We start from the raw sequence: 9,387 nt of genomic DNA, 5'->3' as shown, positions 1-9,387 counted from the left end.
GCTCAACATTTAAGTTAATAGGGATCTGCCATTAGACAAATGTGGATCCATTCCAATATTCATCTTCTTCCACAATCCCTCAGGATCGAGGATAATTTAATACTGCTTTGTTTTTTTTTTTGGGTTCTGACATGGTCAATGAGGCCATGTGGGAAACATAGACTTTTACACAGATGGGCAGTGCTGACAGATGATTTGTAAGGTGATCCACCCCTTCCGACATATGCACTGTGTTCCTGGTCCATGGCTTCAAAGTTTTCAATATCATTCTCAATTGCTGCACCTTCACTTCAAGTTGTTATGAGCCAGAGATTTCCATAATTCAGTGGGCATGCTGCATTTTTCCAAGGAGGAGTCCAAGGAGCACATCACAGTATTCTCATAGTCTGTTCCCATGAAAGAGTTTGCAAAGTTGCAGCAATGTGACATCAGGCATATGAATATTGTCACTTGCTCATTGTGGCCAAACAAGATTAAGCAGGGCCTCAATGGTGTGAATAATGGTCCAGGGTAAGATATTGATGTTGGTCTGCCTGTCCTTATAGTTTTAATTTAGAAGACTTTACAGAAATGGCTTTGGTAGTGTTTTTTTCTATTGCCTTGAGATACGTGCTATAGATAGTCCAGGTCTTGGAAAAATATAGGAGAGTAAGGGTCATGACTAAAACAAGAAACCACAGTACTAGAATCTGGAGCAAGAATAAACAGATGAAAAAATTCAGGTTAAGAACAATGTTCCCTCTATTGCATGTGCATGTGTGTGCTCGCACATCTTTTACCATTGGTGCACAAAGGAAGTTGAACTATGTACAAAAGGTTGTCACCCTCTACCTTGTTGGCATGTTAAGTATATTCCACCATCATACACAATCACATTTCTTTTTTCTGGATTTTGATGCTGATGATGTTGACAACGTGGAGTTTGTGATGATTTGTCAGCATATTTTACGACTGGCTTATTTATACTGTTTTTATTGAAGAAATTATTCAGTGCACACATGTTGTTGTCACTGGACAACAAATTGCACTGCAGAAGATTTTTGTGCACAGCGGTCATTACAAATTAGAGGGAACATCAGTTAAGAAGCATCTGTGAGGATAAGAAGCAAGTGTTGACATTTCAGGATCTGTACGGCAGAGGGGGAACTTCAGCTACAGGAGAGAGAAAAGCTGACCTGTATATAGAAATGAAGGGAGGAGTGGGATAGAAGCTGATTTGTGATAGGTGGAATTAGATGAGAAAGAGAATGATAGGGGCAGGGGGAGGGTAAAAGGAAGGAACATCTTTCTCTCTCTCTCTCACACACACTCACTCTCCTCTGTATCTCTGTTGCAGGGAATTACAGAGAGGGAGGGATGGAGCGGGTGAGAGAGAGACAGAGAGATAGTGAGGGAAATAGAGGGAGGGTAGGAGGGAGAGAGACAGGCAGACAGAGAGATAGTGAAAGTATTAGAGAAATAGACAAAGACAGAGAGAGAGATATAGAGAGATGGGGGGAAGAGAGAGAGAGAGAGAGAGGGATGCATAGTTAGCACTTATTGTTCACCTTTTCACCTTTTCCATCCTTTTACATTTTCTATTCCCTCTTCTCCATGTCTCAGCTCTATTTGCCCATCATTTCCCCCTCATATGGTTCAACCTGTCAGCTACCATTACTGTCCCACACCACCTCTCTCAGTTTTCAAAGAACTGGCCAATGTTCCTCTTCTCCCCACTTTTCCCCTGTCAAGATGGTCAAGAACCAAAACTTTGACACATCCATTTTTCATCCCCAGACGCCACTTGATCCATTGCATTCCAGCAATTTGTTATTTTGCAGGGATCACCAATGTTTGGTTGGCCAGAAGGTTTGTGTCAGATCTAGTCTTGCTCTTCACCAAAGGCTATGCTTGTGCATTGAGGGTGAATTTCATTGCTGATATCTGTCTTTGTCAAGAAGTGGGTCTGATAAATGCTATCTAGAATTATATTCTCTTGTTTCTAAAGAAGGGAGAGTACAGTTCTATGCAATCTCAGTACAGGATATTTACATGGATAATTTTGGAGGTATATTTTAACTATATGACAATTATGCATACATGGTGTCCATCTATACCACTTATTGCTAGCTCAGCCAATTGATAAAATGCTTTCTCCTTTATTTATAAAGCCAAAACCATGTGTCCCTGGCTGTGTCTGCCCAAACAGATTGGTCGAAGACTCCAGTGGAAGATGCATTGCACCGTCCCAATGTCCTTGTTTATTTGGAGGTGAAACCTTTTTGCCCGGAGAAACAATCAAAAGTGACTGCAATACATGGTGAGCTTAGACAAAGTGAAATAAAATAAAACCACTAATTAATATGAGACCAACAGCAGAGAATTGAATTGACTTTATTTCTTACATCCTTCACATACATGAGGAGTAAAAATCTTTACATTACATCTTCATCTGAATGTGCACTGTGCAATTTATAGTGATCTGTAATAAATAGTATATACAACAGGACAGTCAATATAACATAGAAATACAATTGTATCAGCGTGAATTAATTAGTCTGATGGCCTGGTGGAAGAAGCTGTCCTGGAGCCTGTTGGTCCTGGCTTTTATGCTGCGGTACCGCTTCCCAGATGGTAGCAGTTGGAACAGTCTGTGGTTGGGGTGACTTGGGTCCCCAGTGATCCTTCAGGCCCTTTTTACACACCTCTCTCTTTAAATGTCCTAAAGATCACATCTACGGATGTGTTGGGCTGTCTGCACCACTCTCTGCAGAGTCCTGCAATTGAGGGAAGTACAGTTCCCATACCAGGCAGTGATGCAGCCAGTCAGAATTCTCTCAATTGTGCCCCTGTAGAAAGTCCTTAGGATTTGGGGACTCATGCCAAACTTCTTCAACTGTCTGAGTTGTAAGAGCTGCTGTTGTGCTTTTTTCACCACATAGCTGGTACAGACCGCATGAGATCCTCAGCGATGTGTATGCTGAAGAACTTAAAGCTGTTCACCCTCTCAACTCCAAATCCATTAATGTCAATAGGGGTTACCCTGTCTCCATTCCTCCTGTAGTCCACAGCAGCTCCTTTGTTTCTGTGACACAGAGGAAGAGGTTGTTTTCTTGACACCACTGTGCCACGGTAATAACTTCTTCTCTGCAGGCTGCCTCATTATTATTTGAGATAAGACCAATCAATGTCGTATCGTCAGCAAATTTAATTAGCAGATTGGCGGGTGGTTTGAGGATTATAGAAAGTCATTACTTTGTGCTCCAAATTACAGCAAATGCAAAGGTGGAACTTGGAAATGTACCAATGATCCATGTCCAAAGACCTGCCATGTTTACGGAGATGGGCAATACATAACCTTTGATGGAAAACGATACAGTTTTGATGGAAACTGTGAATATATCTTTGTTGAGGTACAATTCACATTCAATATGGCTATTACCATTTATTTTGTTAATTGCAAATATACAGATTAATGCTTCAGACCTGACCTTCGCTGAAAAAAAAATTACTTGGAAAAAGTTATGGCTAAGTACTGGCAATTTACTATGTGAATGGGTCACAGTGGCTGAAATTGTAACTATTTCATTATCTTGAAATTAAGGTTAAAAAAAGAAGGGAAAACCACCTGCTCAGCATTGTACAGTATCTAGGGGTTGCACACAGATGATTGGACATCAAATACACTACTAATTTGCAGTTGGCATGTGGTGAGATCCTTTGAATCATATCAAATGTGTAATCAGTAATAAAATGATATTCAATTTATATCAGAAGTCTTTTACACTGTTTCCAACCGTTTCCACATTCACATAGATAGAGTATCCAAAACTATATTCTTTATTGTAATAGTGGTTTCTGGTCAGAATGTAAAATATTTCATTGAAGTACTTATTTGAGATGTTCTTTAAAGGGTAATATATTCACGTAGAATGGAAAGATAATGTCAGGTATTTTGCACTTTAACATGACTGACCATTGGTTCTTGTTGCAATTAGCTATTAGAGGAGAGGGAGCAATGCATGATTGCAACGTTTATATTTTTGCCTATTCACATCACAATTTCAAAGAATTTCAGACTTTGAAATTATTACATGTGAGATTACAAGCCTGCAGCAGCACATCAGATTGTGTTTTAGAAATATGAATTGTCTCAGATGTTCTGAGATAGAAATGATCATTTAGACCTACGCAGTGACCCACAACCCTCAACAGTACTTCAGTATAGCGACATCATGAACATTTTGTACTATGATGGACTCTGTTTTTTTTTGTTCTAGTTGTATTCCTTGTTGTATTGTTTTGCATAATTTAGTTTAACTTATTTTTTTCTTGAGAATGTTGTGTCTCTAGTGCTTTGTGCCAATGAAGCTGCCACAAGTGAGTAAGTTTATTGCAGTTGTGCATACATCTACTTGTGCATATGACAATGAACTCAGTTTTGGCTTTGACATTAGCACAAATGTTTTTGAGTGCAATCAGGGATGTAAGTGAGAAGACCAGGCAAAACTGAACAATATAGTATCAAACAGGTTCTAAAGTATGAAGTGTTCTTCAGCAAACATTTTAATGCCTTTGAAAGTGCTGATGACCATTTGATGCACAGGGTTCCAAGAACTCCTAATATGATCTTGCTTTTTCTCCCACCTTTGACCTTATATTTTCTTGAGTGCAGTGAATTATGAAGATAAATGTAATTGTCATAATTATTATTATACTGGAATTATTGAACTGGTGGTGCCATCCTAGATTATAGATTGCAATTCTGCTGCACAAATTCATACAAGTTATCTTAATTTTAGGATCAATGTCTACAGGAAACTGGCACATTCCAAATACTGACAGAAAGTGTTTCCTGCTATGAAAAAGGAGTTACGTGTTCAAGAAATATCAGAATCTTATTTGAGGTATATGTGCTTGGTTCTTAACAACTAAAATATTCAATCTCTGGTATTTTGAAAAATGATCTTCACATCTATCTCTAAGAAAATTATTAAGCATGTGATAAACTGACCTATTTTCAAATGTATTCTGACAGGAAAAGGAAATAATTCTGCTAAGTGAAAGTGGTGTGAGTGAAGTGTCGCTTCGCAGTAACCAGTGCACAGGTAAATCATACACGGTTCACACTGTTGGACTCTACCTAGTCTTGACATTTTCCAATGGGATCACTGTGATATGGGACAAACATACAAGATTTTCAGTTACATTGGATCCTAGATGGAAGGTATGTAGGGTTAAAAATAAAACATTTCCTTAACTTCTGCTTGTTTGAAGAGCACAGAACCACAGCTTGAACAGACAGGTCAGAGTTTGAGGATAAATGATGGAAATATGTGCTGAAGATCTGCAGCATTGGATCAAAAATAGGAGTAAATTGGAATTGTGGGATAAGATTTTCACTTACTTAGTGGGCTAGTAAGCAATTATAAAATTTGGTTCCCAAATTTTTTGTTCATTGATGACATTGATCAGTAATTGATCAGACATTGATCACTGCCTTCAGTGGGATAATAGTTTGTAAAGGGAGTGTGGAGCAGCAGTATTCATGAAGAGAGGAAGCCTGTCACACTAGCATGCCAGCAAGCAGAAAAGGAAGGCATCAGTTTGACACTGTTATGCAGAAGTGGATGAGGGATTAACAGAGACTGGCAAATATGCTGGGAAAGGATCATTACGTCAAGGTGAGGTTATATAGATCAGAGGTTCCGGGTCCTCCTGGAGATTGGAGGCATTGGAGTGGTACATTAAATTTGGCAAGGAGTGGGATAGATTTTATTAATTATCTCACTTTCATTCAGGCTTCTTGGAACAGCAAAATGGTAGGCAAACATATTAGTCCTAGATGTGTCCAGTAGGAGCTTTGCTTAGGAACTAAAGGTCCTTCTCAGCTTCCAAACACCTGACTTGAGGTATACCCTGTACATCCCTGTGAGCATTTAGATGTACTTACTAGCATCTACAGCATCTTCTGCCATGCGTGAGCTCATTTCGTGCTGCAGTGCTGACTTGTGAACTGTCTAGATTATGACCAGTTCATAAAAGCAGAACCCTGTTTTAGCCTGGGGAGGTCTGTTAATATCCTCTTATGTGGCTCTGACATAGAAATAGCATGGAGTCACATGACAGAAGTGTCCTGTCAAATTCTAAAAACAGTGAATCATGTCCTAGAGATTATTACTATCATGCATCAATTATTGAATCATCAATTTTCATGATCACAATATTAAATAAAGCATTATTATGCAACTGCAAATTTCTAAGAATGTATTTTTTGACATTTTGATAGATATTGGGATTTGTTTAACTTGGAATAAATAATGCGAACTTGAAATAAAAGCAAAAATTACTGGAAAAAAACTCAGTACGTCAGGTGGCATCTGTATACAGCAAAAAAAAAGTTACCATTTCAGGTCAAAATTCCATCTTTAACACACTGAAGTGTCTCTGATCAGACACATTAAAAGTTTTGCTTTCCACAGATGCCTCTTGAACTGTTGAGTATTTACAGAATTTTGTGTTTGTATTTCAGATGTCTAGCAGCTTTTTAAAAATTTTCACTGAACATAATCCTAAAGCTGAAAACTCCTAAGGAGATGTTCTAGCTCATTACTGATGGGAGATGTTTGCAAGAACAATCCCCGCTCAAAAGTTCAAGAAGCTGGGAAAGGCAAAGTGGGAAAGCAAAACTGACACATGGGTGGAGCAAGAGGCTTGCCCAAGTTCTATTATTAATCAGTAATATGTTAAGCAAAAATTCTCCATGAAAAAGTTTTTCATTTAGCTGAAAGCAAAAAATACAGGAAATTATTAAAAAATATATACATATACCCCTTTAATGCCAGCTATTTTCAAGCATCTGCAGTATTTAGTTACAGGAAGCTGTTAGTGTAAAAATTTTGAATTACAAATAAGAAGAGTGACATTTCATGTTAAGGGTTGGCTTAAAACTATGAGGAGATGAACAATAAACAGCAAATATTTGTACGAAGTTAGCTGCAAATGAAGACAGTGAAGTCGAATTGAAACAGACAATGCAATCTCAAATTATTCTCCATTTAATTTTTTTTTAATTTATTCATTTATGGGATGTGGGCATTGCCAGCTAAGTCAGCATTTATTGCCCATCCCTAAAGTTATACATTAGGCAGTTTATTTCCAATTTATATTCAAAATATGTTTTATTTGATTTTGTCATTAAACTGTCCATATAAAAGTTGTTACACAGTTATTATGGTGAAGACCATTAGCCAATGGATTAATTAATCAATCCAGAATGTCCCAAAAACCCTCTTTGGAGGATTCATCAATCTTTTGAAAGCAGAATTTTCAACACACTAATCTATGAGCAATGACGAATGAAAGGATGAAAGAATTTGTTTATTTGCAACCTAAACTTGCTGCACAGGCCTTCATAACTAATGTCTTTGATTGCAGTTGTGATATAAGAGACTTGATGTTTCTATGATTGTAGTCATTTTGGAATGGCAAACTCTGTGCTCCTGGAACAAGGAACTCTGAAAGATCAAGGACGAGGTTGAGAATTAACTAATTCATTAATTTATTCCATGTATATAGGTCTTTCTGGACCAAGAAGTGCCTATGTGGTTTATTTATTGTACCAAAAGAGATCATTCTGATGATTTATGGAAAAGGAATAAAACGAATGGTGATTTTAGAATAGTAATTGTTTTTTTTTTGCTTCTCTTACTTACACAAGAATAAAGTTTGTGGCCTTTGTGGAAATTTCAACGATGACCTTGAAGATGATTTATCAACAAAGGGGAATTCCTTGATGACCAACCTTGTGGAGTTTGGGAACAGTTGGAAGTCTATGCGATCATGTTCCAATGCATTAAATCGAACATTCCCTTGTGAACACAATCCATATTGTTTAGCTTGGGCTCAAAAGAGGTGCAGCATAATTACTGGTCCCATCTTTCAAGCTTGTCATAAAATGGTAAGGTACCTGTTCAATCTGAAATAAAATATTTCAGAAATGCAGCCATTATTTCTGACACTCTGGTTCCTCACTAGGTTGACCCAACTCCATATTATGAAGCTTGAGTCCAAGAAGCTTGCGCCTGTGATATGGAGGGAAAATATCTGGGTTTGTGCACTGCTATTGCAGTATATGCAGAAGCATGTAACAAAGCTGATGTTTGTATTCGCTGGAGAACTCCAGATCTATGCCGTAAGTCTAAATGTTTAAGGTACAAAACTTCATCAACACAAATTTATGGACTGTGGAGCACATTGGTTCACAGAGTCACATCATTCTTCCTATTGATGATTGCTGCTGTTTGAAACTTGTGTTATTTTGTAATTCCAAAAATGAAAGTGGGTTTTCTTCTTTAATTCCCTGTCATTTTTGCTACAATGTCCATTATCTTCTACTTAATTTTGTTTGGGAGAATACTTCTGACCCATTATTTGTTTACTGTTTGATGAGTCACCTCAGGATTGGCAGCATTTGTATCAAATGTGTCTCCAGTCCTGTCAAAAAAGTCAGGTCACCATCACTGTACAATTATCATCCTTCAATCATTAAACAAAACACATTCAGCACCTCCTCAAGTGAAATATCCAACTGCTCTGCATTAAGTAAGGAAGGATGCCTTATAGAATAATTTTATTGTTCCTCTTGACAATTCTCCTTCATCTACCTCATAACTCAACATGGTTTACATTTGGGAGCAAAAATAAATTTATCAGAGTATTTGTAATTGTCCAGACAAAATTATGAGCGTTGAACACTCTAGATCAAAAACCAATATATTTAACATACGTACAAACTTACTATATGCCACAGAGGACTGATATTATGTTCATTTTCTCTGAGCTAAAATTACAATTGTTTATCTTTTATTCTTCAGCCGTGTTCTGTGAATATTATAATACCCCTGATGGCTGCATTTGGCACTATCAGCCATGTGGAACAATAACAGCAAAAACTTGCTCAAGCCATTTCATTGGAAAAAAGTATTCTGCAGTTCTTGAAGGTACTTAATTGTTTTCAAATATTACAATTTGTTTCCATTTTTTATAGATGTTTTTCCTGCCAGATTGAGTTTCCATTATAAAATTAAGAATAGTAATCATTTCATTATGTTGCTTCAATTAAATTATATATACTTCGATGAATCTTCACAAAGAATCACACTTTCTAATAATCAATGAATTATAAAAGAGGACAATTTCTGCTTTTGCTGATGCTAACACAGATGCAGATCAGGACAAAGCACAACCTGACCTTAGCATTGTACTGAACATTGCTCTGATATGTCAAGAGATTTCTTTTATCTTAATACTTTGAAGAGTTGTTTTAATACACTCAGTGGCCACTTTATTAGATACACCTATACACTGTTCATTAATGCAAATGTCTAATAAGCCGATCATGAGGCA

At 37.3% G+C, this 9,387-nt stretch overlaps 1 pseudogene; it reads left to right on the top strand.

The window, feature by feature from the left end:
- Positions 1 to 394: 394 nt before the first annotated feature.
- LOC134359591 (mucin-19-like) overlaps positions 395 to 9,387 on the top strand; it is a 16,873-nt pseudogene continuing 7,880 nt past the window's right edge.

This window comes from Mobula hypostoma, chromosome 20, assembly GCF_963921235.1.
Source record: "Mobula hypostoma chromosome 20, sMobHyp1.1, whole genome shotgun sequence".
NCBI classification, from domain to species: domain Eukaryota; kingdom Metazoa; phylum Chordata; class Chondrichthyes; order Myliobatiformes; family Myliobatidae; genus Mobula; species Mobula hypostoma.
Note: the sequence above shows the minus strand (reverse complement) of the source record. Positions and strands in the feature narration are given on the sequence as shown.